The following is a 26,029-nucleotide window of genomic DNA, read 5'->3' as shown; positions in this document are numbered from 1 at the left end:
TGTGTAACTGTACTCCTTCTCCTGGTGTGTCTTTTCAGGGTTACATTCGACCCTGACATCAACTTTATTGATGACAAAGAGCGACCGCATCGAACTGCGGAGGTTGAGAAGCTTATGGAACGAGAAGGTATTCGGCGAATCGACTGGTCTACCAACTCCCCGATTTAAATCGCAACCAGCGCGTGTGAGATGCGGTGGGGAGACATAATGGAGCAAGTCCACATGCACCACCAGTTGTCAACCGCGGAATGGTCTACCATAAAAACTCGTTACCAACCTTCGGGCCAGCATAGGAGCAAGGTGCAGAGCATACATTGTCGTCCCTGTTGATTTCACACCTTATTAAGAACCACGTCACCTCTTTAGTAATTGCCAGAGGACCATCATAAACTATTGTCCTTCATTAAAAGTTTCGCTTCTGTCGTCTCAGTGTGTATCCCTCTCAATTATCTTATGTAGCACACTGTAGCAGTTCTTTCCATAGACGGTCCGGATTTCGTCGAGCTATGTTATTTGTTAGTGACACATCGTACGAAAGTTACTTACGTCCTTAAATTTTGCACACCACTGTGTCGGCTGTGTTTCAGTATAGGTATAAAATATGAAATGTAAATAATAGGTGCAGGTATTATGATAGTCATCGTGGAAACAGAAGTGACCTAGTCGTTAGTGAACAATGTATAAGCGCTATGGACGCTCATTCGATACAAGGCAAAGAAACGTTTACCGTGTTTTTACAATAGAGCCGGGACCTTCAAGGGTGTTTGAAGAATCATTATGCGATTTCGTGTTTGGTGGAGGTAACAAAAAAATCTGACGGGAGTGCAGTGCAGTACGGATAGATTTCTGGTCTGCCGGACTGGCCCGTTGTGCCAACGCCGCTGCTTCTGTACGATAAGCCAACGGTAAAATTTGGAAACTCCATTTGTGAGACACGTATGAGAAGCGCACCGCACTAAGTGCATATTAGAGCGGTGCGGAAGATGAGGCAAGCGGCTGAGGTGTCCCAGCTGCTGGGAGAGTGGCCTGCGGCCCTCGCTGGCCACCAAACTTCCGGCCGGACCCCTCGCAATCCATCTTCCGCCGTCACACTTTTCTGCTTGCGCTCTCCTAAACTGCGCCTCCGCAACTGACAGAGCAATCGCCCAAGAAAGCCGACGCCTCGTTACCAGCGTTACGCTTCTGCAGTGCATCTCTAACAGCCATTAAAAACGGCAGAGGTGGCTATATCTACCATCTTCGTCTATTCGCGTATTTAAATTCCTCATTAACAAAAATACTTGCCCTTTAGAGGCACAATTCAGGTGATTCCGTTCCCCGTACGCAAACGAAATACACTGCTGACCATTAAAATTGCAGTAGCACGAAGGCGGCGTGGATCAGACGTCAAATTGTAATCGATGGGTTCGCGAGGGCAGCACTTCACGTTGTGCAGCATTTCAATAGCTCTACATGACTAGCGCCCGAGAGGACAGACATACTGTTCGGTCGGTCGTGGAGAATTTTGCAGCCATGTCAGTTACCTCGAATGAGGAAGTGGGACAGTCTGATGACATTTGGGGTACCTTCGACTGTTGACATTCTGACTTTCTTTAGGACGGACTCGAAGAGAGGCCTGTAGGCAGTGGTAGAGGCGTGCAGGCAGTGGTATGCCCAGACAGTGCACACTGTCGTCTTTTCAGACGAGACGTGGTCCTGTATAGCATCACTATGGACGTATCCGTATGATGAGGCTCGGAAGAGATCGAATACTGCCAAATTAAACTCGTCATCGTCGGCACCTAGAGTGATCGCATTTGCTGCCATCGGGTACACGACACGATCACTTCTGGTTTGCATAGCAGGTAATTTGGAAACCAGCCGCTACATTTCAGAAGTGTTAATGCCAGTGGCTGTGACCTGTTTTCGAGGTATCTCTGATGTTATCTTTCAACAAGGTAATGCAATCCCGTAACTTCCTCGAGCTGTCCTCAACTTCCTCGATACAGAGGGTAATGGACTGTTGATTAGTTAGCATTTTCTCCAGATCGACAGAAAACATCTGGTCATAGGTTGCGAGAGTCTTGCACGCCACAACGAGCCATTGACTGCATTTCATTAACTGTGGAACTGAATTGAAACAGCATGGAATGACGTGCAGGCTTTTGTCATCTAAGCTGAGTTCGACTAAAAGCCAAGCCGTGTTAGACCCGTTGTTACTGCCTAAAGTGGCAGCTCGGTGCTCTAAGTGAAACACCCCATATACCGTCAAAACATACACAGATTTAATAGTTTATTCTTTTTACTGTAGTTTATATGGACCATTAGTACAGTTTCTGCCGGAAAGGTATCCGCAGTTGAGAATACGACATCCACCAGCTGCGTAAGGAAATGACGAAAATGCTTTTCTGAAGAGCGAGCTGATCAGCAAGCAGTCTCTCCTTAAGCCTAAAGGGATAAAATAGGGAATTTTAGCAGACCAGGTCAGTGAAAGGGTCTGAGTAATATACGAGCCGTAAGTTACGCTCTTTGGTTTGTGAATAGGTTCTCGTCATCTCATGATGGAATTTACACCCAACTTCCTCAGTTAGTTGCTGTGTATATTCCAACCCAGCCGGGAATCTCCTACAATTTTTGCCCCGTACGGTTCCGCTCAGTACTGTAGAGCTTATTCCGTAAAATCTTAATACATGTCATATCATTATGTCTATTTTTGTACTGAAATGAAATGTCGCGTGGCGAGGTCCTCTCGGCTGGTAGGTCTGATCGCCTGGTGCAAGTCTTCTGAGGTGACGCCATTTCGGCGACTTGCGCGTCGCTGAGGAGGAAATGATGATGATGAAGACGACACAAACACCCACTCCCTGAGCGAAGAAAATATCCAACCCAGCCGGGAATCGAACCCGGACCCCCAGCATAGCCAGCAAGCTGTCCACTCAGCTACGGTGGCGGACATTTTTCTAATCAGTGTTTTTCACATATTCGCCGATTCTGGGGAGATTTAATTTCAGATCATATCATTCCTCTAAATCATCAGCATCTATCTGTAACAGCCGGCCGGAGTAGCCGAGTGGTTCTAGACGCTACAGTCTGGATCCGCTCGACCGCTGCGGTCGCAGGTTCGACTCCTGCTTCGGGCATGGATGTTTGTTATGTCCTTAGGTTAGTTAGGTTTAAATAGTTCTAAGTTCAAGGGGGCTGATGACCTCAGACGTTAAGGCCCATAGTGCTCAGAGTCATTTGAAACATCTGTAACACCATATCTCAGACTCTTGTATTCTTTCCTTTTTTCGTTTTCCCAAAATCTACTCTTATTAACTTCCATACAATTCTGTTCTCTTCAGTACTTTCTTAGAAATTTCATTCTCAAATTATTTCTTATGTTTGACTATACAGTACTACATTACCTTCGAAGAGCAATAGTTTCTATGTAGGTGCTGGTGTGCTTCATATGTCTACAGCCACTTGACTACTCTACAGTTCACACTTAAGTTCTTCGCAGAGGATTCATCGAACAACCTTCAGGCTATTTCTCTACCGTTCCAGTCTCGAGTAGCGCGCAGGAAAAATGAACACTTCAGTATTTCCGTGCGAGCTCTTACCGTATTACGATGGTCATTTCTCCTTGCATAGATGAGCGTTAGCAAAACATTTTCCCATTCCGAAGAGGAACTTGGCAATTAATATTTCTTGAACAGCTCCCGCTGCAACTATAAAAGGCTTCTGTGCTAATAACTGCCACCCCAACTCGCATATCATATCCGTGACGCTTTCTCCCCTATTTGGCGGTAATACTAAACGAGTTTCCCTTCTTTGAACTTTCTCGATTTCCTCTGTCAATCCTATCTGCTAATGGAAATGAAATGATCGTTTGGCATCATTGGCCGGGAAGCCCCTTGCGGGGCAGGTCCGGCCGCCTTGGTGCAGGTCTTATTACATTCTACGCCACATTGGGAGACCTGCATGCCGGATGGGGATGAAATGATGATGAAGACAACGCAACACCCAGTCCCTGAGCGGAGAAAATCTCCGACCCAGTCGGGAATCGAACCCGGTCCTGTAGGACGGCAACCCGTCACGCTGACCACTCAGCAGTCGGGGTGGACAATCCTATCTGGTAAGCATTCCTTACTGCCTAGCATTACTCAAGAAGAGCATGGACAAGTGCAATGTAGGCACTATACGTCTTGAATCGAGTGTTCTGCCAATCAGTACAGTGTTTCGTTTGTCTTTACCACAACATTTTCTTTGCGACAGTCCCAATTTTGGTTGTTAGTAATTGTAATCCCTAGGTATTTATTTGTATTAACTGCCTTATGATTTTTATCGATTGGCGGGTAACCGAAATTTGACGGATTCCTTTTAGTACTTATGTTGATGACCTGACGCATTTTTTTGGAGACACTGGCTCTTTTCGCACCATAAATATATCTTGTCTTAATCATTTTACAATGTTTTTGTTTGTCTGATGACTTTACTAGAAGATAAACGACAGAATCATCTACAAACAATCTAAGAGGCCTACTAAGATCCTTTCCTAAATCGGTTATATAGATTAGGAACAACAGAGGTCCAATTATTGTTCCTGGGGGAACGTCAAATACCATTTATATTTTGGCGGAGCACTTTTCGTTAATTAGTATGAACAGAGATCTTAGCTACTCACACAACAGAGACGGTATTCCATAGGGACGCGATATGGTTCAAGTGGCTCTGAGCACTATGGGACTTAACATCTGAGGTTATCAGTCCCCTAGAACTTAGAACTACTTAAACCTAACTAACCAAAGAAAATCACACACATCCATGCCCGAGGCGACGCGATTTGATTACGTGCTTGAGGGGAAATCTGTCAAAAGACTTCCGGAAATTTAGAAACATGGAATCAATTTGAGATGCCCTGTCGATTACACTCGTTACTTCATGTGTAGAGAAAGCTGTGCTTTTCTGAATCCATGCTTACTATCTGACGTTTTCTTCGAGGTACTTTACAACGCTACAGCTCAGTATATATTCCAAAATCCTACTCCAAATCGACGTAAGTGATACAGGCCTGTATATCACAGATTATTCGTATTTTCTTTCTTGGGTATTGGTGTGACCTGCGAAACTTACTAGTTCTTATGTGCGGACCTTCCTTGGAGCGAGCGACTGTGTATCATTACTATGTATAGGACTATTGTATCTGCATACTCTGAAAGGAACCTAAATGGTATGGAATCTGCAAGGAAAGACCTGCATTTATTAAGTGATTTAAGCTACTTCGCTGCACTGAGGATATCTACTACTAAGTTACTTTGGCGGCCGTTATTCATTCAAATTCAGGAATATGTACGTCGTCTTGTTTGACGAAAGAATTTCGGAAAACCGTGTGTACGAAGTCAGCTTTAGTGGCACTGCCACCGATAACATGTAACTCTTGCTTCGCCCACCTTAGCTTATTTTACTTCCAAATTAGCAGAACTCACTGCGGCCAGGTACATCGTGGTGCCCAAATCGTCGTTCTTTAGTTTACTTTCAGACCATATCCCGCACTCAATAGGCGGTTCGCCTCATTCATCATGTCATAAATTCCTCCTTACTTTCATAAAGAATAGCATTTTCGTCAGAGAATCTAATCTTTAATATTCTTTAACCTTGAAATTAACTCCCACTTCGGAGCCTTTCCTTTATAGAAACTTATTCCTGAAATTCATCTTCACTGTAATAGGTACAGATGTACTACCTAAAGCGACATATATTATCTCCTCCATTTACAGCTTCAAACACAGCTTGAACAGTAGCGGAGAAAGGGTGTACCTCTGTATAACGTTCTTTTCAGCACGTGCTGTTATCTGGTTGTCGTTCTTCCCCACGCCGCATATCCATTTTTCTTAGGATTTCAAACATTTTGCAGCGCTCTATATTGTACGAAGCTTTTCCTGTATTGTGTAATTTTTTTGTAAAAAGCAACTTTTATTTTACTATCACTGCAACGCTCTGAAGCATCGAATTTCGTTCCCCATAACACATCCTGGTACGGCGCCACAGGCTACTGACGTCGATATAGCTACCATTCTTAACGACAACATGTAATTGGTGCCTCCTGGGTAGGAAAATGGCCGTGACAACAGAGTGGTATTGCTTCTCGAAAGTTCGTCTTTTATCTGACCTCCGAATCTGGGCTGCAGGGAACTTCCCGTGCAGTAGATGACAAAGACGTGTCTCGGTTATTTCTTTCAAATGGCTGTGGAGTGGGGGAGGGTTGTATTGTCCTGTAAGAGTTATCATTGGGGTTAACAGTCGACCAGCGCTTCCAAAAAACCGAGAGAGGTCGCTGGACATCTGGAGATGCAGTTTCTGTGATAGAGTGTCCGATCCCTTGGCCCTCTACGATCACATTTAGTGAGCTCTCTGGGTTGGCTAACGCTGACAAGGAACACGGATACAATAATAACGCATCTATATGCCTGAAGATATACAGACCATTTTAAATGGGAGTGCTCGGAGACATGTGACTACATAACATACTGAATTACTGTGGCATAATCTGATATCAAAGTAATTGCTGTGAGGAGGAAATCGTATGAAAGAAATAATTAATAACGACAGTAAGAATGTTTATTGATCATATCAACTTGTCGATTACATGGCGTAAATGTGCCTGTGTTGACATCCGTAAAGATGAAGTATAAATAAGAAGCGAGAAAGTTATATGAACGGGTGCCCATATCAGTACTTAAGAATACAAGTTGGAGTGGAAGACGTAATTATAATTACGATAAAAGGAAAAAAAAATATGGGTCGAACATGCAGCCAGACAAACAGTTGCTTCACGGGCCAAGAAAGGACTGGATTCACAGAGATAACAAAAAACTGAGAAGGAGATCTATATTTCATTGGAATACATTAAGGAACGACATGGATGCGTATGACTGTAAGCTCCATTGCATGGTCCACACTCTTAGATCAGTCATCCCTTTAAAATATCGTACTTCGAAGTGCTGCACACTGTGTAAGACTGTCATCAGTTTACTGCCATAAGTCTTGACAGTGATGTGGTGTGTATGTGGCAGTCGATTGCATGGAATCACTGCCGTGAGATGGGTGGACGTGAAGGCACGACGGAATGTTGGAAATGAAATGTAGAGTTCTGACGTAGCCATGTTGTTGTGCCAACGTGAACTATCCAACGTGTCTAAGAGAAATGATGTACCATTCGCGGGTCCGTAAAACGGCGTAAGAATAGCTGCGAAAAAATCCTAACCGACAGGTACTGCAGAAGAGTGTCAAGCCTTGTTAATGACAGTCGTTTTCAAACTCTAAGAGAGTTGCTGCTGTTGATGAATAAAAGGTCCAAATTCCGGGCGAACTTTGCAAACGGACTGCACGTAACATTTGAAGTCGGCTACCATTGCTCACAGCGGCACATAAAGTTGCACGCCTTCAGTGGGTCAAACAACTCAGAAACTGGGTAGCTGTTCACTGAGGGTGGATAGTTTTGTGAGACGAGTCACGAATTTGGCTATTTCCAAATGATGCGAGGCGTAGAATGCAACAAAAACCCATTGAAGCTTTTAACAAGCAGTGTGTGGATGGCCTAGTTAAAGCTAGAGGTGGTTCTGTCAACTTTTATGTCTGTTACGCACTAAGCCTGAGGCCCACCAATTCAGGTTATCGTGAGCTTGAAGCACTAGGTTTATTTCTCATTCTTAGTGATCAAATATTGTTCATTCCTATACATGTCTGTTATGAGTATGCTGTGGAAATTCTTGCCGCCTAGGCTGACAACACTCATATTCACATGGTTGCACATATACCATCATGGTTGGAGGAAATCTACACTACTGGCCATTAAAACTACTACACCAAGAAGAAATGCAGATCATAAACGGGTATTCATAAGAGAAATTATACTAGAACTGACATGTGATTACATTTTTATGCAATTTGAGTGTATAGATCCTGAGAAACCAGTACCCAGAATAACCACCTCTGGTCGTAATAACGCCCTTGATTCGTCTGGACATTGAGTCAAACAGAGCTTGGATGGCGCGTACAGGTACAGTTGCCCATGCAGCTTCAACACGATACCACAGTTCATCAAGAGTAGTGACTGGCGTAGTGTGTCGAGCCAGTTGTGCAGCCACCATTGACCAGACGTTTTCACTTAGTGCTGGCCAGGGCAGCAGTCGAACATTTTCTGTATCCAGAAAGGCTCGTACAGGACCTGCAACATGCAGTCGTGCATTATCCTGCTGAAATGTAGGGTTTCGCAGGGACCGAATAAAGGGTAGAGCCACGGGTCGTAACACATCTGAAATGTAACGTCCACTGTTCAAAGTGCCGTCAATGCGAACAAGAGTTGACCGAGACGTGTAACCAATGGCACCCCATATCATCACGCCCGCTGATACGCCAGTATGGCGATGACGAATACACGCTTCCAATGTGCATTCACGGTCGTGTCGCCAAACACGGATGCTACCATCACGATGCAGTTAACAGAACCTGGATTCATCCGAAGAAATGGCGTTTTGCCATTCGTGGAGCCAGGTTCGTCGTTGAGTACACCATCGCAGGCACTCTTGTCTGTGACCCAGTGTCAAGGGTAACCGCAGCCATGGTCTCCGAGCTGAGTGTCCATCTGCTGCAAACATCGTCGAACTGTTCGTGCAGGTGGTTGTTGTCTTGCAAATGTCCCCATCTGTTGACTCAGGGATCGAGACGTGGCTGCACGATCCGTTACAGCCATGCGGATAAGATGCCTGTCATCTCGACTGCTAGTGATACGAGGCCGTTGGGGTCCAGCACGGCGTTCCGTATTACCCTCTTGAACCCACCGATTCCATATTCTGCTAACAGTCATTGGATCTAGACCAATGCGAGCAGCAATGTCACGATACGATAAACCGCAATCGCGATGGGCTACAATTGGAACTTTATCAAAGTTGGAAACGTGATGGTACGCATTTCTCGTGCTTACACGAGGCATCACAACAACGTTTTACCAGGCAACGGCGGCCAACTGCTGTTTGTGTATAAGAAATCGTTTGGACACTTTCCTCATGTCCGCACGTTGTAGGTGTCGCCACCGGCGCCAACCTTGTCTGAATGCTCTGAAAAGCTAATCATTTAGATATCACAGCATCTTCTTCCTGTCGGTTAAATTTCGCGTCTGTAGCACGTCATCGTCGTGGTGTAGCAATTTTAATGGCCAGTAGTGTAAGACACTCTAGCACTCCATGACTGGCCTTCTAATTTAGCAGATCTTAATCCCACGGAAAATGTCTGGGACTATTTGGAACTGCGGGTGAAACGTAACATTGAACATACTCGTAATTTTCTGGTTCTACGAGACCTAATCTCCAATGTGTGACTTCACCTGGATATGACATACGTGAGGAGAGTTGTGAGCTCTCTTCCACGCTGAACTGACGCCCTTATCAAGGCTGCAGCTGGAGTTATACTGTCTTAACGTGTTGACTCTTGAGGCTGACTAATTTTTATTCTCAAAAACAAACAGAAACATTTACAAACAGATATATACCGAGCGAGGTGGCGCAGTGGTTAGCACACTGGACTCGCATTCGGGTGGACGACGGTTCAATCCCGTCTCCGGCCATCCTGATTTAGGTTTTCCGTGATTTCGCTAAATCGTTTCAGGCAAATGCCGGGATGGTTCCTTTGAAAGGGCACGGCCGATTTCCTTCCCAATCCTTCCCTAACCCGAGCTTGCGCTCCGTCTCTAATGACCTCGTTGTCGACGGGGCGTTAAACACTAACCACCACCACCACCACCACAAACAGATATAGATTGTGACTGACAAACGTATCCAACACAACTTCAGATAGGAAGATACTGCTATAACAAATAACAGGTCAGTGCGAACGGACGTCTTTGGTTGACTTAAACGTTCGGTGGCTGAGCTCAGCTTAGTATATCGGATAACAAGAAACTTCCAGAATGAGCTTCGGTAGCTCAGTTGGTAGAGCACTTGCCCGCGAAAGGCAAAGGTCCCGAGTTCGAGTCTCGGTCGGGCACACAGTTTTAATCTGTCAGGAAGTTTAACAAGAAACTTGCTAACAAATGTTCTTTGCCTTCATTGGAAAGTTTCAGTTGAAATACTTTATTTGTAACGAAAGGAAGTTGGAAGAGACCTGTTGAAAAGCCTTACGTTCTTTACGAGACTGTAAAATTAAATAGAGTTTCTAAAGGTTGTAAGCAGACTTATGAAACAGGCTATGTAAGTTGACAACTACACAGTCTGACCAAAAAGTTCTGAATCTGATCTCATTCCTGGCGTATAAGTGACCTCATTGCAGTAAGTACGGTGGTAGCTTAAACTAACAACTGTACACAAGAACACATGTGCTTCCGACCACTCAGTTATGAGCAGACAGAGTTAAGTCGTGGACGTACGGCCTTAGTGTGTCAACGGTGTTGTGTCACAAACAGCAATGGAGTAACATTTCCAAATCAGGAGCTCAAAACACCAGAATTTTTAGAAGACCAGGAAAGTATGTGCAGAGCTCGTCCCGAATACCTCAACCCCCGAATAATAATAAGAACGACTTGTGGATGCCTATCTCTACTTGACTGAAATACAAAACGCCGACAATTCTTTTCTGGAAAAAGTCGTCATCGGTGACAAGGCTTTGTGTTATTATACGAAACTATCACAGAGCAACAAGGAGCATAAATTCACACGAAGAGTCAACGTAGTAACGGTACATAGCGGGTCCTAGCACAAAGGACCAATTGTTGTCCTGATGCAAACTGACCAGTTGGCCCAGTCTCCTTACATAAGCAAACTGCTCACTTGTTATGTTTATGCAGGTATAATTTATGACCCTTATAGAAACAAAACAGCTACGTAAACTTTTGTTATGTTTATGCAAATTTAATTTGTGACCAAATGGTCTTAGCATATTCTAAATCACCGTAATTTATGACCCTAAACTGCTGCCTTTTCCCAACTCTCTAGTTTATACTATTGTGACCAGATGCGTTTAGCCTGATGTTACTTACCATAATTAATGACCCAGAATGGCCACCCCCACTCCTCTAGTGTGGTGATGTTATCCCATGGATGGGGTTGACCTCTACCAGGAGCCCCCCCACCCCACCACTCTTCGCTGCTCCTTCTACGCTATGTTCTCGTCATTCAAGCTCTGTGTATCAGTCGATCACCGTGAAGTATCAGCAATAGCAGTAGGACATATGAGCCACAGTCCCCAGGCAGAATAAAGAAGGAGACTCTCACATTCGAATGTATTATTAATCCTTACGTATCCCTCATTGCTCATTATTATATGTGTCTTCATTTGTTGCTATTTCCCCCAGCATGCAACAAGCCCCTGAGCCACAGCCGCACATAGCCGAACTGTCTTGTTAATGGGATCCGATCTGAATTTCCACTATCTACACCCTCACAGTGGCAGCAGCAGCACCCAGCCAGGCCACGGGATTACCATCCAGCTCTGAGTCTGCACCACAGCATCGCAGTGGCGATGTATCTGGGCAGGAGATGCAAGAACTCTACTTCTGCGATATCGAGTTCCTGGTGCCACCATCGTTGGCACCGCTACGCAGGTCGTTATGGTGGCGCACCTCGCCTGTTAAAGTGATCTTATTCTCTGTAACGTACAGTCTACATGTGAGTGGGGATAAACTTTTTGCTGCCTGCATGTCCTCTAATAATGACTTCTGCTTAGTGGTAGTGCTTCAAAATCCCCCATTGCCCCAGTTTAGTCTCATGAAAGTCGCGCTTTCATGCTACCAATGGTACAAATTAAGTCAGAATTCTGCAAAGATAACAGCACTGTTCAACACTCAAACAGTTCCAGTGTTACTGGGCTATCACACAGTTTGTGCACTCACTTTCAGGAACCAACCTTCAGAAACTTTAAGTTTCCTGACTCTGTTATCCAGTGTGCAGTGAATGACCATCTCGAGTGGTGGTATCTGCATAGACTTTTTGGAATTGTATGGTACGCGTTTACAAAGATTATACATAATAACACTTCAGAGGACTTTTTGCTGTTAATTTAGAAGTGTATTTTGCTTCTGTACACAGTATGTATGATGCATCGCCACTACATGACGTTGCTAAGGATAAATGTGCATCTTTGTTCTTGTTCATATATCCTACAATGTGAGCTGAAATTAAAGCAGAAGATTTATCTCTCTAAATCGTACTTCATTTCAAGTTGAACTTCATATTCATTTACACTGTCCAGTCGCATTAATATGACCACCTGTCACAAACCTGAATAATCACCTTTTGCGGCGTGGACCTCTGCGAGACGTGCAGGAAGAGAGTGAGTAAAGTTTCTGAAGGTACTGACAGGGATATGGATGGACCCATGCCGACACCCGTGCCCTGGGGAGTTTCATTATATTTCTCGGTTGAGGATCCATGACACAAACAACCCAATCGAGGTGGTCCCACAGAGTCTCGATTGTCTTTATATCTGGGAAGTTTGGTGGTCAGGAGAGAACGGCAAACTCATCGAAGCATGCTCGTACACTGCAAGCTGTTTGGCATGTTGCATTATCCTATTGGAAGACGCCATCGTGCAGAGAAATAACAAATCGCATGAAGGATTGGACGTGATCCCAAGGATAGATGCATACATGTGTTGATCCACTGTGCATTCCAAAATGACGAAACCACTCAGGTAATGCCACGAAAACATTCCCCGGACCCTAACGCTCCTTCCTCTGGCTTGGACTTACCAAACTTTCGTTGCAGGTTTTTTTGCTTTCAGTACGTCAGAGCATAAAACACGATTCATCTGGAAAGGTCATCTGGCAGCAGTCAGTGGATGTCCAATTGCGGTATTGGCGTGAAAATTCCAGCTTTCGTCGCCAATGAACGGCAGTCATCATGGTGCCAGAACTAGGGGCCAGCTGTGGAGGCCTGTGCGCTCCACCGTTCACTGAACGATCGTTGAGAAAACACTGTTGGTAGCCCCTTGGTTCCTCTATAGGTCAATTGCTCAACAGTTGTTCGTCTTTTCCTCCGTTAACATCTCCGCAGCCACAGCCAACACCTGTTACCCGTGGCCTACGGCGTACCACAATTGCCTCGGTGCCGTTTTTTGAAAAAGGCCATTTTACCATGCACAGTATGCTTTAACCATGATGACATGTAAACAGTTTGCAAACTAAGCCGTTTCGGAGATGCTGTCACCTTTGGCCTGAAAGCCAATGAGGCACCGAGTGTATTGTTTCCTGCATGACGTCAACATGCTTTACGTACCCTCCTCTGCTAGTCCTACAACCAGCCGACTGTGAGTGGTTAATGTACTTCGAGGTCGAACGTTGGGAGTGGCCACGTGAATGTGACTGGAGTGTGTATATGAAGTAGAACTGCCAATGTGGTTGGATTTGTGGGGAATCAAGGTACGTGGTTTATGTAAATAAAAATAATAATAGGGATGTAGGGAAGCAAATTTATTTCTATTCTAGATTCACTGGATATACATACAGTAATTTCTGTGGTAACAATTTTTCGTACAGAATGTTTACAGATACTCTTTCTTTCATAACAGTATGTTCAGAGATACTTTAAAAATAATGACTTGAAATTTTTGTATTCAGAGATACTTTTTACACTCGTGCCACTACAATGAAAAACTAAAAGAATATAGTGGATTTCATACTACGGTCTTTAAAATGGTTCAAATGGCTCTGAGCACTATGGGACTTAACATCTGTAGTCATCAGTCCCCTAGAATGTAGAACTACTTAAACCTAACTAACCTAAGGACATCACACACATCCATGCCCGAGGCAGGATTCGAACCTGCGACCGTAGCAGTCCCGCGGTTCCGGACTGAGCGCCTAGAACCGCGAGACCACCGCGGCCGGCACTACAGTCTTTAAAACACAATGTTACATAGTCGTTTCATACCACTGTTTCAATAGAGACATCCACACCTACATCATACTCTGTAAGCCACCTGATAGTGTGTGGTGGAGGCTACTTTTGTACCACTAACCGAGCCCTCCAAACCTGATCCACTCCCGGAACCGCGTGGGAAGAATGATTGTCGGTAGGCCTCTGCATTGGCTTTAATTTCTCGAATTTTCTTCTCGTGGTCATTACGCGCGACATAGGAGGGAAGGGTGAGGGAGTTATATGCTATCCAACTCTTGCCAGAAATCTCTCTCTCGAAACTTCAATAGTAAATCTCTCTGTGATGCACAACGCATCTCTTGCAATGTCTGCGAATGGAGTTTGACGAGCATGTCCGTAACGCTCTCGCGCCGGATAAACGATGCCGTGACGAAACGCGGCGCTCTTCGTTGGATCTGCCCTATCTCTTCTATAAGCCCTACCTGGTAGGGATCCCATGTGGATGAAAAATGCTCAAAAATCGGTCAAACAAGCGGCTTATAAGCCCGTTCATTCGTGGATGAGTTATATTTCCTAAAGAATCTCCCCACGAATCGGAGTCTAATATCTGCTGTGCCACTATTTGTTTTATGTGGTCATTCCACTTAAGATAGCTCTGGAGAGTTACTTGTTGATATTTTACGGTAGATGCTGTTCGCAGCTGTTTGTTATCAACAGTGTAGCTGTACACTAGTGGATTTCTTTTCCTATCTCTGCGCAATACGTTAGATGTATTTACGTTCAGGGTCAACATCTGGAGCCTGTATCATTCATCTATTTTCTGGAGGTCTGCTGCAAATCGTTACTATTTTCTGGTGTTGCTACTTTGGTATAGACAACCGCATCACCTGCGAACTGCCTTAAAGAGCATCCGATGCTTTCTATTAGATCATTTATTCGTACATATACTGTAAACAGTAACAGTGTTATCAAAGTTCCTTGGAACTTCCCGGAAATTACCTTTACATCTGTCTGTGGGCCGCGCGGAGTAGCCGCTCGGTCTAGGGCGTCGTGGCACGGTTCGCGCAGCTCTCCCCTCGAGTCCTCCCTCGGGCATGGGTGTGTGTGTCGTCCTTAGCGTAAGTTCGTTTAAGTTAGATTAAGTAGTGTGTAAGCTTACGGACCGATGACCTCAGCAGCTTGCTCCCGCAAGCTCCATTTTCCATCTATCTAGGCCAGAGAGCAACCAATCGCAGGCTTGTCCCCGATGTAGGTTCTTGAACTATATTTGGTGTTGTTTCTTCCTCTGATAGAATAACAACAAATCCGTATGTCACGCTGAACTGCTAGTTTGGGAAAAGAGAGGGGTCTGACGACTTTATACTTTACATCATTTTTCTGCACATCGTGCTCACTTTCCAACTTGCAATCTTCTTCTTCCTTCATCAAGCTGTAAACATGAGTTAATATATGGAGAATTTACCTCACAAATTCAGGTACATCCTAAAGTTGAATGGTAAATCGATGCCATCAAAATCATATGCTGTACAAATCCATTTGCTTCATAGGTTCTCAGATGCTGTGAATTTTTCGTATAACTTTTCTGGTAAGCCTGTACATACCAAGCAGAGCAAAAATAGTCGTTGACATTAGCACCTACATCGTCAGAAAGCGGTGTATAGAACATGTCATTTAGTGGGTTGAAGAATGTGAACGAATATCCAGGAGAGTGCCCTACCAAAACCTCTTTCCTGCATTTTGAAAAATTAGCTCGTTTGACGCTTGTAGTGAAGTCGCGGTGCCACCCACCAACTGAAGTACCGTACGATATCACGTCATTTTCCCTCAGGATAAAGACACTGGTTTTATTTTCAACACCACCACAGTCTTGTTTCAGAGGATATGCGAGTTCGCAACATAAAACTGGACTACACTTACTGGTGGGGTACAACAAATCGTAGGCCATTTTGGGAAACACTCTTCCCTAAACAGGTAGACACACGTTTAGGAAGCAGGTAGGAAGTCGGTAGCTTGCAGCAGAGCTATGAACGCGAGCATACGAGATCCTGCCCTTAAATACACCAGCAACCAATGAGTGGCTTAAAGCTGGTGTACGACTAACCTGGTTCTGCCAAAACTAATACGACTGGCGAGAAAACTGCTGCTAGTCGATACATGGTCAAAACAAGCCAACAATCGCAACATTCAGGGCTGAGGCGAGCGTAAGTAGATTGTCCTGGCTGAGGCGATCGTGATATTGACGGACAGGGCTGAGTCGAGTCTTCTGTCAACAGGCTTGGGATCCGTGAACGCATCGTTAACGGGTCAGGTCACGGCTAGCAGTGTGGTGGACCGGGCTGCAGTGTTGTTGTCACAAGCCTGCCTCCAGACGACCCCAAGTTTCCTGCAGGGAAGAAAAAATGATCACATGGGCAAGTATCCTCTGTGTAACGATCCGTCATATGCAAGTGTCATTAATTTCGTTGGTGCTTGTATAGAAAGTCACTAGCTACTCTGTTACTAAATATGGATTTCATTTCTTATCATCTACACTTCTGGAAATTGAAATAAGAACACCGTGAATTCATTGTCCCATGAAGGGAAAACTTTATTGACACATTCCTGGGGTCAGATACATCACATGATCACACTGACAGAACCACAGGCACATAGACACAGGCAACAGAGCATGCACAATGTCGGCACTACTACAGTGTATATCCACCTTTCGCAGCAATGCACGCTGCTACTCTCCCATGGAGACGATCGTAGAGATGCTGGATGTAGTCCTGTGGAACGGCTTGCCATGCCATTTCCACCTGGCGCCTCAGTTGGACCAGCGTTCGTGCTGGACGTGCAGACCGCGTGAGACGACGCTTCATCCAGTCCCAAACATGCTCAATGGGGGACAGATCCGGAGATCTCGCTGGCCAGGGTAGTTGACTTACACCTTCTAGAGCACGTTGGGTGGCACGGGATACATGCGGACGTGCATTGTCCTGTTGGAACAGCAAGTTCCCTTGCCGGTCTAGGGATGGTAGAACGATGGGTTCGATGACGGTTTGGATGTACCGTGCACTATTCAGTGTCCCCTCGACGATCACCAGAGGTGTACGGCCAGTGTAGGAGATCGTTCCCCACACCATGATGCCGGTTGTTGGCCCTGTGTGCCTCGGTCGTATGGAGTCCTGATTGTGGCGCTCACCTGCACGGCGCCAAACACGCATACGACCATCATTGGCACCAAGGCAGAAGCGACTCTCATCGCTGAAGACGACACGTCTCCATTCGTCCCTCCATCCACGCCTGTCGCGACACCACTGGAGGCGGGCTCCACGATGTTGGGGCGTGAGCGGAAGACGGCCTAACGGTGTGCGGGACCGTAGGCCAGCTTCATGGAGACGGTTGCGAATGGTCCTCGCCGATACCCCAGGAGCAACAATGTCCCTAATTTGCTGGGAAGTGGCGGTGCGGTCCCCTACGGCACTGCGTAGGATCCTACGGTCTTGGCGTGCATCCGTGCGTCGCTGCGGTCCGATCCCAGGTCGACGGGCACGTGCACCTTCCGCTGACCACTGGCGACAACATCGATGTACTGTGGAGACCTCACGCCCCACGTGTTGAGCAATTCGGCGGTACGTCCACCCGGTCTCCGGCACGCCCTCGCTCAAAGTCCGTCAACTGCACATTCGGTTCACGTCCACGCTGTCACGGCATGCTACCAGTGTTAAAGACTGCGATGGAGCTCCGTATGCCACGGCAAACTGGATGACACTGACGGCGGCGGTGCACAAATGCTGCGCAGCTAGCGCCATTCGACGGCCAACACCGCGGTTCCTTGTGTGTGCGCTGTGCCGTGCGTGTGATCATTGCTTGTACAGCCCTCTCGCAGTGTCCGGAGCAAGTATGGTGGGTCTGACACACCGGTGTCAATGTGTTCTTTTTTCCATTTCCAGGAGTGTATTAGTAAGATGCTTCTTAATATTCAATCACATTCTACACGGGGATCTATGTCACCCATCGTAATGTTACTATCCATACTCCCTAGGAACAAAATATAGAATAAAACATCTACTTAACATTGTTTGCATGTGTAAATTATTACTGTACAAATATTAATTAAGACTCACGTATCCTCTTGTCTATAATAGGAGCACATACCTCTGAACTCATACTGGAGAAAGGAATCATAGTTTGAGGTAGGTTAACTGCCATGTCGTTATAAACAGCACCTACGAATAATGTTTTAAAAAATCACATAAGCAATGCAAACAAGCTTAAATTATTATTATTTATATTATTATTATTGTTATTACTATTATTACTGTAGAAGAAGAATGAATTACTACTACACATGTATTTGATAGTTTATAATTGGGGTTCAGCCCTGCACAATTAGTGATAAAAATGTTTTCAAAACCCCTGGGTAGTCCCATGAAACACAGCAGATGATGGGGTATGTCAGGCGTAAACACACTGACGAGCTAAAACATTATGACCGCTGTCCACCGCGAGCTTGAATGCCTGCTGGTTCTGCTGCGGGCATGTGATGCGGTGAGGATAGAATCTAAACGGAAGAGAGACGATTGGGCAGTTATTCTCTACATCTACATCCATACTCCGCACGCCACCTGACGGTGTGTGGCGGAGGGTACCTTGAGTACCTCTATCGGTTCTCCCTTCTATTCCAGTCTCGTGTTGTTCGTGGAAAGAAGGATTGTCGGTATGCCTCTGTGTGGGCTCTAATCTCTCTGATTTTATCCTCATGGTCTCTTCGCGAGATATACGTAGGAGGGAGCAATATACTGCTTAACTCCTCAGTGAAGGTATGTTCTCGAAACTTCAACAAAAGCCCGTACCGAGCTACTGAGCGTCTCTCTTGCAGAGTCTTCCACTGGAGTTTATCTATCATCTCCGTAACGCTTTCGCGATTACTAAATGATTCTGTAACAAAGCGCGCTGCTCTCCGTTGGATCTTCTCTATCTCTTCTATCAACCCTATCTGGTACGGATCCCACACTGCTGAGCAGTAGTCAAGCAGTGGGCTAACAAGCGTACTGTAACCTACTTCCTTTGTTTTCGGATTGCATTTCCTTAGGATTCTTTCAATGAATCTCAGTCTGGCATCTGCTTTACCGACGATCAACTTTATATGATCATTCCATTTTAAATCACTCCTAATTTATGGAATTAACTGCTACCAGTTGCTGACCTGCTATATTGTAGCTAAATGATAAAGGATCTTTCTTTATATGTATTCGCAGCTCATTACACTTGTCTACATTGAGATTCATTTGCCATTCCCTGCACCATGCGTCAATTCGTTGCAGATCCTCCTGCATTTCAGTACAATTTTCTATTGTTACAACCTCTCGATATACCACAGCATCATCCGCAAAAAGCCTCAGTGAACTTCCGATGTCATCCATAAGGTCATTTATGTATATTGTGAATAGCAACGGTCCTTGCAGAAGTCAAGAAACACGACATCCATCTGGGAACCAGTGTCTGTGGCCCTCTGAGTCTCGTGGACGAATAGCGCGATCTGGGTTTCACACGATCGTCTTTTTCTAAACCCATGCTGATTCCTACAGAGTAGATTTCTAGTCTCCAGAAAAGTCATTGTACTCGAACATAATACGTGTTCCAAAATTCTACAACTGATCGACGTTAGAGATATAGGTCTATAGTTCTGCACATCTGTTCGACGTCCCTTCTTGGAAACGGGGATGACCTGTGCCCTTTTCCAATCCTTTGGAACGCTACGCTCTTCTAGAGACCTACGGTACACCGCTGCAAGAAGGGGGGCAATCGAACTGGCATCCCATCAGGTCCAGCGGCCTTTCCTCTTTTGGGCGATTTTAATTGTTTCTCTACCGTCTGTCGTCTATTTCGATATCTACCATTTTGTCATCTACGCGACAATCTAGAGAAGGAACTACAGTGCAGTCTTCCTCTGTGAAACAGCTTTCGAAAAAGACATTTAGTATTTCGGCCTTTAGTCTGTCATCCTCTGTTTCAGTACCATTTTGGTCACAGACTGTCTGGACATTTTGTTTCGATCCACCTACCCCTTTGACATAAGACCAGAATTTCTTAGGATTTTCTACCAAGCCAGTACATAGAATTTTACTTTCGAATTCATTGAACGCCTTTCGCATAGCCTTCCTCACACTACATTTCGCTCCGCGAAGTTTTTGTTTGTCTGCAAGGTTTTGGCTATGTTTATGTTTGCTGTGCAGTTCCCTTTGCTTCCGCAGCAGTTTTCTAACTCTGTTGTTGTACCACGGTGGCTCTTTTCCATCTCTTACGATCTTGCTTGGCACATACTCATCTAACAAATATTTTACTATGGTTTTGAACTTTGTCCACTGATCCTCAACACTATCTGTACTTGTGTTGAGCCATCAGGTACTCTGAAATCTTCTTTTTGTCGCTTTTGCTAAACAGAAAAATCTTCCTACCTTTTTTAATATTTCCATTTGCGGCTGAAATCATCGATGCAGTAACCGCTTTATGATCGCTGATTCCCTGTTCTGCGTTAACTGTTTCATATAATTCGGGTTTGTTTGTCACCAGAAGGTCTAATATGTTATCGCCACGAGTCGGTTCTCTGTTTAACTGCTCAAGGTAGTTTTCAGATAAAGCACTTTAAAAAGTTTCACTGGGTTCTTTCTCCCTGCAACCAGTTATGAACGTTTGAGTCTCCCATGCTACATCCGGCAAATTAAAATCTCCACCCAGAACTATAACATGGTGGGGAAATCTACTCGAAATATGTTCCAAATTATCCTCCAGGTGCTCAGCCACAACAGCTGCTGAGCCAGGGGGCATTATAGCACAGTAAATGCGGAAATCCATTGCTTTAAGCGGGTTTGACAAAGGGGACGTTGCTGTGGCCCTACGGCTGGAAATGAGAATCTCTGAAACGGCGAAGCTAGTCGCCTACTGTCGTGAGCACCTATAGAAAGTTGTTGAAGGATGGTGGAATAACGAATAGGTTGTATGGTATTGGATGATCACGTCTCATCACAAAACGTAAAGGTCAGAGGATCCTCCAGTGCGTAATCCAGGAAAGGCAGCGATGCGTGGCACATCTGACGACAGGGCACAATGCTGGCTTAGCACAAATGTCTCGGAGCACACCGTTCAACATGGAGCTCCATATCGCATGACACCTACGTGTTCCTATGTTGACCCAACGACATCGTCAGTTACGATTACAGTGGACACAGCACTGAAATTTCACACTAGATGAACAGAAACGCGTCGCCTGTCGAATGAATCGCATTTCTTGTGACATCAGGTCGATGGTTGGGTCCTTATACACATTCATCCAAGCAAATGGCTGCACGAAACAGGCGCAGAGCCACAGATGGAGTCTGTTGACGGCAGAATTATGCTGTGGGGTACGTTGAGTTGGACTTCCAGGGCATCTGTGGTGGTAATCGAAGGCATCGTGACAGCACTGAACTATGTGGACTTTATTACAGACCAGGTGCGTCGCTTCGTGCTTGAAGTCTCTCCCGGTGGTGATGGCATCTTCTAGCGGGACAGCTGTCCATGTTGCAAGGTCAGAATCGTGATACATTGGCTTCATTGGCATTGTAGCGAAATCACATTGATTTCTTGACCAGCAAATGTGCCTGCTCTGTACCTACTGGAACACAAAAAAAAATGGCTCTGAGCACTATGGGACTTAACATCTGAGGTCATCAGTCCCCTAGAACTAAGAACTACTTAATCCTAACTAACCTAAGGACACCACACACATCCATGCCCGAGGCAGGATTCGAACCTGTGACTGTAGCGGTTTCGCGGTTCCAGACTGTAGCGCCTAGAACCGCTCGGCCTCCCCGGCCGTCATTGGAACACATCCTTAACGCCAGTAAACCACAATCCCATAATTTGCAGGAAGTGGTTGACCTGTGCGAAGACATCTGCTGCCACTACTTCTGCAATCCTATCAAGGACTTATAGAATCCCTGAGAAGCAGAATCTCTGTTGTACTGTGTTTAAAAAGTGGAACAACGGGCTGTTAAACAGGTGCTCATAATGTTTTGGCTCATCGTTGTATACCCCTGCATGCCCACATAGCCAGCCGGTGTGGCCGAGCGGTTCGAGGCGCTACAGTCTGGAACCGTGCGACTGCTACGGTCGCAGGTTCGAATCCTGCCTCGGCCATGGATGTGTGTAATGTCCTTAGGTTAGTTTGGTTTAAGTAGTTCTAAGTTCTAGGGGACTGATGACCTAAGATGTTAAGTCCCATAGTGCTCCGAGCCATTTGAACCATTTGGAGCAGGAGAGACACCACAGGACATTTTAATTTCCACTGTCTATACTTTTACGAATAAATTCATAAAACTTTGTCAGCATGACCAGGAAAGATTAAGAAATCACAATCATAGCAGTGTAAGTTCAAAATAATAACAAAATACTTTTTTTTACATATGAAAGTTCATCATTTCTTCACTTCTATTGGCTGCGTTTGTTGCTATAGGTACACTTTTCTTCATAAGTAAGAGAGATTCTTCAATGAATTTTGTACAGCATACAAACCATACTTACAGGTGTAGGAAATTCTAGAAATTATTTAATTTATGAGAAACTGAATGTGATGTTACATTTTAAACTTCATGTTCAGAAAAAACTCAAATTTTATAGTTAATTATCTCAATTTTTACCACAGTTTTTTATAGATTTGGAAAATTCTAAAGTTTCATACACCTGTACGTATAGTTTGTGTGCTGTGCAAAATTCATCGAAGAATCTCCCTTACTTGAAGAAAAGTGTACCTATAGCAAAGAATGCAGCTAATGGTAAGTGAAAAAAGGTGAAATACAAATGTAAAGAAAATAAATTATTTTCTTATATTTTTTGAACTTCCACAACTATAAGTGTAAATCCTGAATCCTTTCTCGTCATTCTGACAAAGTTTTATGAATTTATTTTTAAAAGTATAGACAGTGGAAATTAAAAATTCGTGTGGTGTCTCTCCTGCTCCAAGTCGTCCCGTTTGACTTCCTACCCCCCTTAAGTCCCATAGTGCGGAGCCATTTGAACCACGCCCACATAAACACTGAGGTGACAAAAGTCATGGAATAACTCCTAATATCGTGTCAGACCTCCTTTTCCCCGCCTAATGCAGCAACTTGGCGTGGCATGGACTCAACAAGTCATTGGGAGTTCCCTGCAGAAATATGGACCCATGCTGCTTACATAGCCGTCAGTAACTGCAAAAGCGTTGCAGCCGCCTCTCGATTATATCATATAAATGATCGATGAATTTCATGTTGGGCGATCTGGATGGCCATATTGTTCGCTAGAAATGTCCAGAATGTTCGAACCAATAGTGAACAACTATGACCCAGTGACATGGAGCACTGTCATCCATGAGAAATCCATCGTTGTTTGGAAACATACAGTCAATGAATGGCTGCAAATGGTTCCCAACTAGTGAAACATAACAATTTACAGTCAGTTATCGATTCAGTTTCACCGAAAGACCTAGTCCAACCCACGTAAACAGAGTCCGTACCATTATGGAGCCACCACCAGCTTGCACAGTATCCTGTCGACAACTTGGTTCCATGGCTGTATGGGGTCTGCGCCACATTCGAACACTACCATCAGTTCTTACTAAATGAAATCAGGGTTCATTTGAAAAGGCCAAACTTTTCCAGTCGTCTAGGATACAACCAGTATGGTCACGAGCCCAGGAGAGGCGCTTGCAAGCGATGTCGTGCTGTTAGCAAAGGTTCTAGCGTCAGTCGTCTGCGGCCATAGCCCGCTAACGCCAGATTTCACCGCTCTTCCTTAGCGGGTACGTTCGTCCCACATTCATTTCTGCGGTTATTTCATGCATTATTGCTTGTCTGTTAGCACTGACACCTCTAAGCAAACGCCGCTGCTCTCTGTCGTTAAGTGAAGGCTGTCAGTCACTGCGTTGTCCATGGTAAGAGCCAATGCCAGAAACTTGATGTCCTCGGCACACTCTTGACACTGTGGATCTCGGAATACTGAATTCCCTAACGATTTCCGAAATGGAATGTCCCATGCATCTAGCTCCAACTACCATTCCGCGTTCAAAGCCTGCTAATTCCCTTCGTGCGAGCACAATCATATCGGAAACCGTATCACACGAATCACCTGAGTGCAAGTGATAGCTCCACCAGTGCATTGCACTTTTACACTTCGTGTACACGATACTACCGCTATATGTATATGTGCATATCATTAGTCCGTGATTTTACACTTCGTATACACGATACTACCGCCATATGTATATGTGCATATAATTATTCCGTGATTTTTGTCACCTCATGGTAGCTGTATCGCATTGTTACTCACCCAGATGTGCAGCCAGAAGACTGCTCCTATCTGGGATAGGCGTTGTATCCTCTCGTAGGGCCTGTGGATTGTGTGAGAGCCAAAGTTCTGGAAGCACACAGACAGAGGACTGGGCTCAACCACAGCACACCCATCCATCCCTATTTCCAAAACATCACTGAAAAATCATATGAGGGAGGAAAAGGATTACGCCAGATAACTATATTATTCACACACACACAGATATATAAAGATGTGTACTCATGCTTCGAATCATTGTTAGTTGACAGTGCTGGTTCTGTAATTTCGAACCAGATGGCTCACTCCTCCTGGGAACTGGAAATTAAAAGATCCATTGTACTGCTCCCATTAATGGTGACAGTATGCTTCAATCTGTTACATAAAAAAAGTTCAGTAGATTATGGCTATGCAACAAACAAGTACCATTACATAAACTGTTTTCGAAACATACCTGCTGTCTCTTCACCATCCACGTGAGAAAGTTTGGTCAACTCTGGCACGTTTGCACTTAATAACTGCTACTTTCAGTGGTCTGAATAAGAGTGAAGTGGACTGCAGCTGCTCAGACCATCTTATTAATAGTCGGGTAGTGAGGGAAACTGAATGCACTAGCTTCTCTGTGTGTAGGTGGTGGTGAAGTCCATCTGGCCAATGCACTGAATGAGTGAGCATCGGGGGACTAATGATGCACATAACTCTGCAAGAAGTAGTAAATGTACCATTAAGTCTGTGTGAGTGAATTTATCTATTGAATGGGATTGGTGATTCGGGGGAGAGGACCAAACTGCTAGCTCATCGATCTCATTGGATTAGGGAACGACAGGGAAGGAAGTCAGCCATGTCCTTTTAAAGGAACCATCCTGGCATTTACCTGAAGCGATTTAGGGAAATCTTGGAAAATATGAATCAGGATGTCTGGACGCCGGGTTCAACAGTCGTCCTCCCGAATGTGGGTCCACCGTGCTAACCACTGCGCCACCTCGCTCGGTCCTACTGAATGAACCACGTGTCTGTATCTATTACGTGCAGTATTATCTATTCATGTTTCTGTGTTAGATGTTTATACCATGGTGAGTGGGAGTATTTTACTCTGCAGCCTCATGGTGGACACATGTGCTAACAATAATACACTCCTGGAAATGGAAAAAAGAACACATTGACACCGGTGTGTCAGACCCACCATACTTGCTCCGGACACTGCGAGAGGGCTGTACAAGCAATGATCACACGCACGGCACAGCGCACACACCAGGAACCGCGGTGTTGGCCGTCGAATGGCGCTAGCTGCGCAGCATTTGTGCACCGCCGCCGTCAGTGTCAGCCAGTTTGCCGTGGCATACGGAGCTCCATCGCAGTCTTTAACACTGGTAGCATGCCGCGACAGCGGGGACGTGAACCGTATGTGCAGTTGACGGACTTTGAGCGAGGGCGTATAGTGGGCATGCGGGAGGCCGGGTGGACGTACCGCCGAATTGCTCAACACGTGGGGCGTGAGGTCTCCACAGTACATCGATGTTGTCGCCAGTGGTCGGCGGAAGGTGCACGTGCCCGTCGACCTGGGACCGGACCGCAGCGACGCACGGATGCACGCCAAGACCGTAGGATCCTACGCAGTGCCGTAGGGGACCGCACCGCCACTTCCCAGCAAATTAGGGACACTGTTGCTCCTGGGGTATCGGCGAGGACCATTCGCAACCGTCTCCATGAAGCTGGCCTACGGTCCCGCACACCGTTAGGCCGTCTTCCGCTCACGCCCCAACATCGTGCAGCCCGCCTCCAGTGGTGTCGCGACAGGCGTGAATGGAGGGACGAATGGAGACGTGTCGTCTTCAGCGATGAGAGTCGCTTCTGCCTTGGTGCCAATGATGGTCGTA

This window comes from Schistocerca gregaria, chromosome X, assembly GCF_023897955.1.
Source record: "Schistocerca gregaria isolate iqSchGreg1 chromosome X, iqSchGreg1.2, whole genome shotgun sequence".
In the NCBI taxonomy this organism is placed as follows: Eukaryota; Metazoa; Arthropoda; class Insecta; order Orthoptera; family Acrididae; genus Schistocerca; species Schistocerca gregaria.
The sequence above is the reverse complement of the archived record's forward strand: the minus strand, read 5'-3'. Positions refer to the sequence as shown.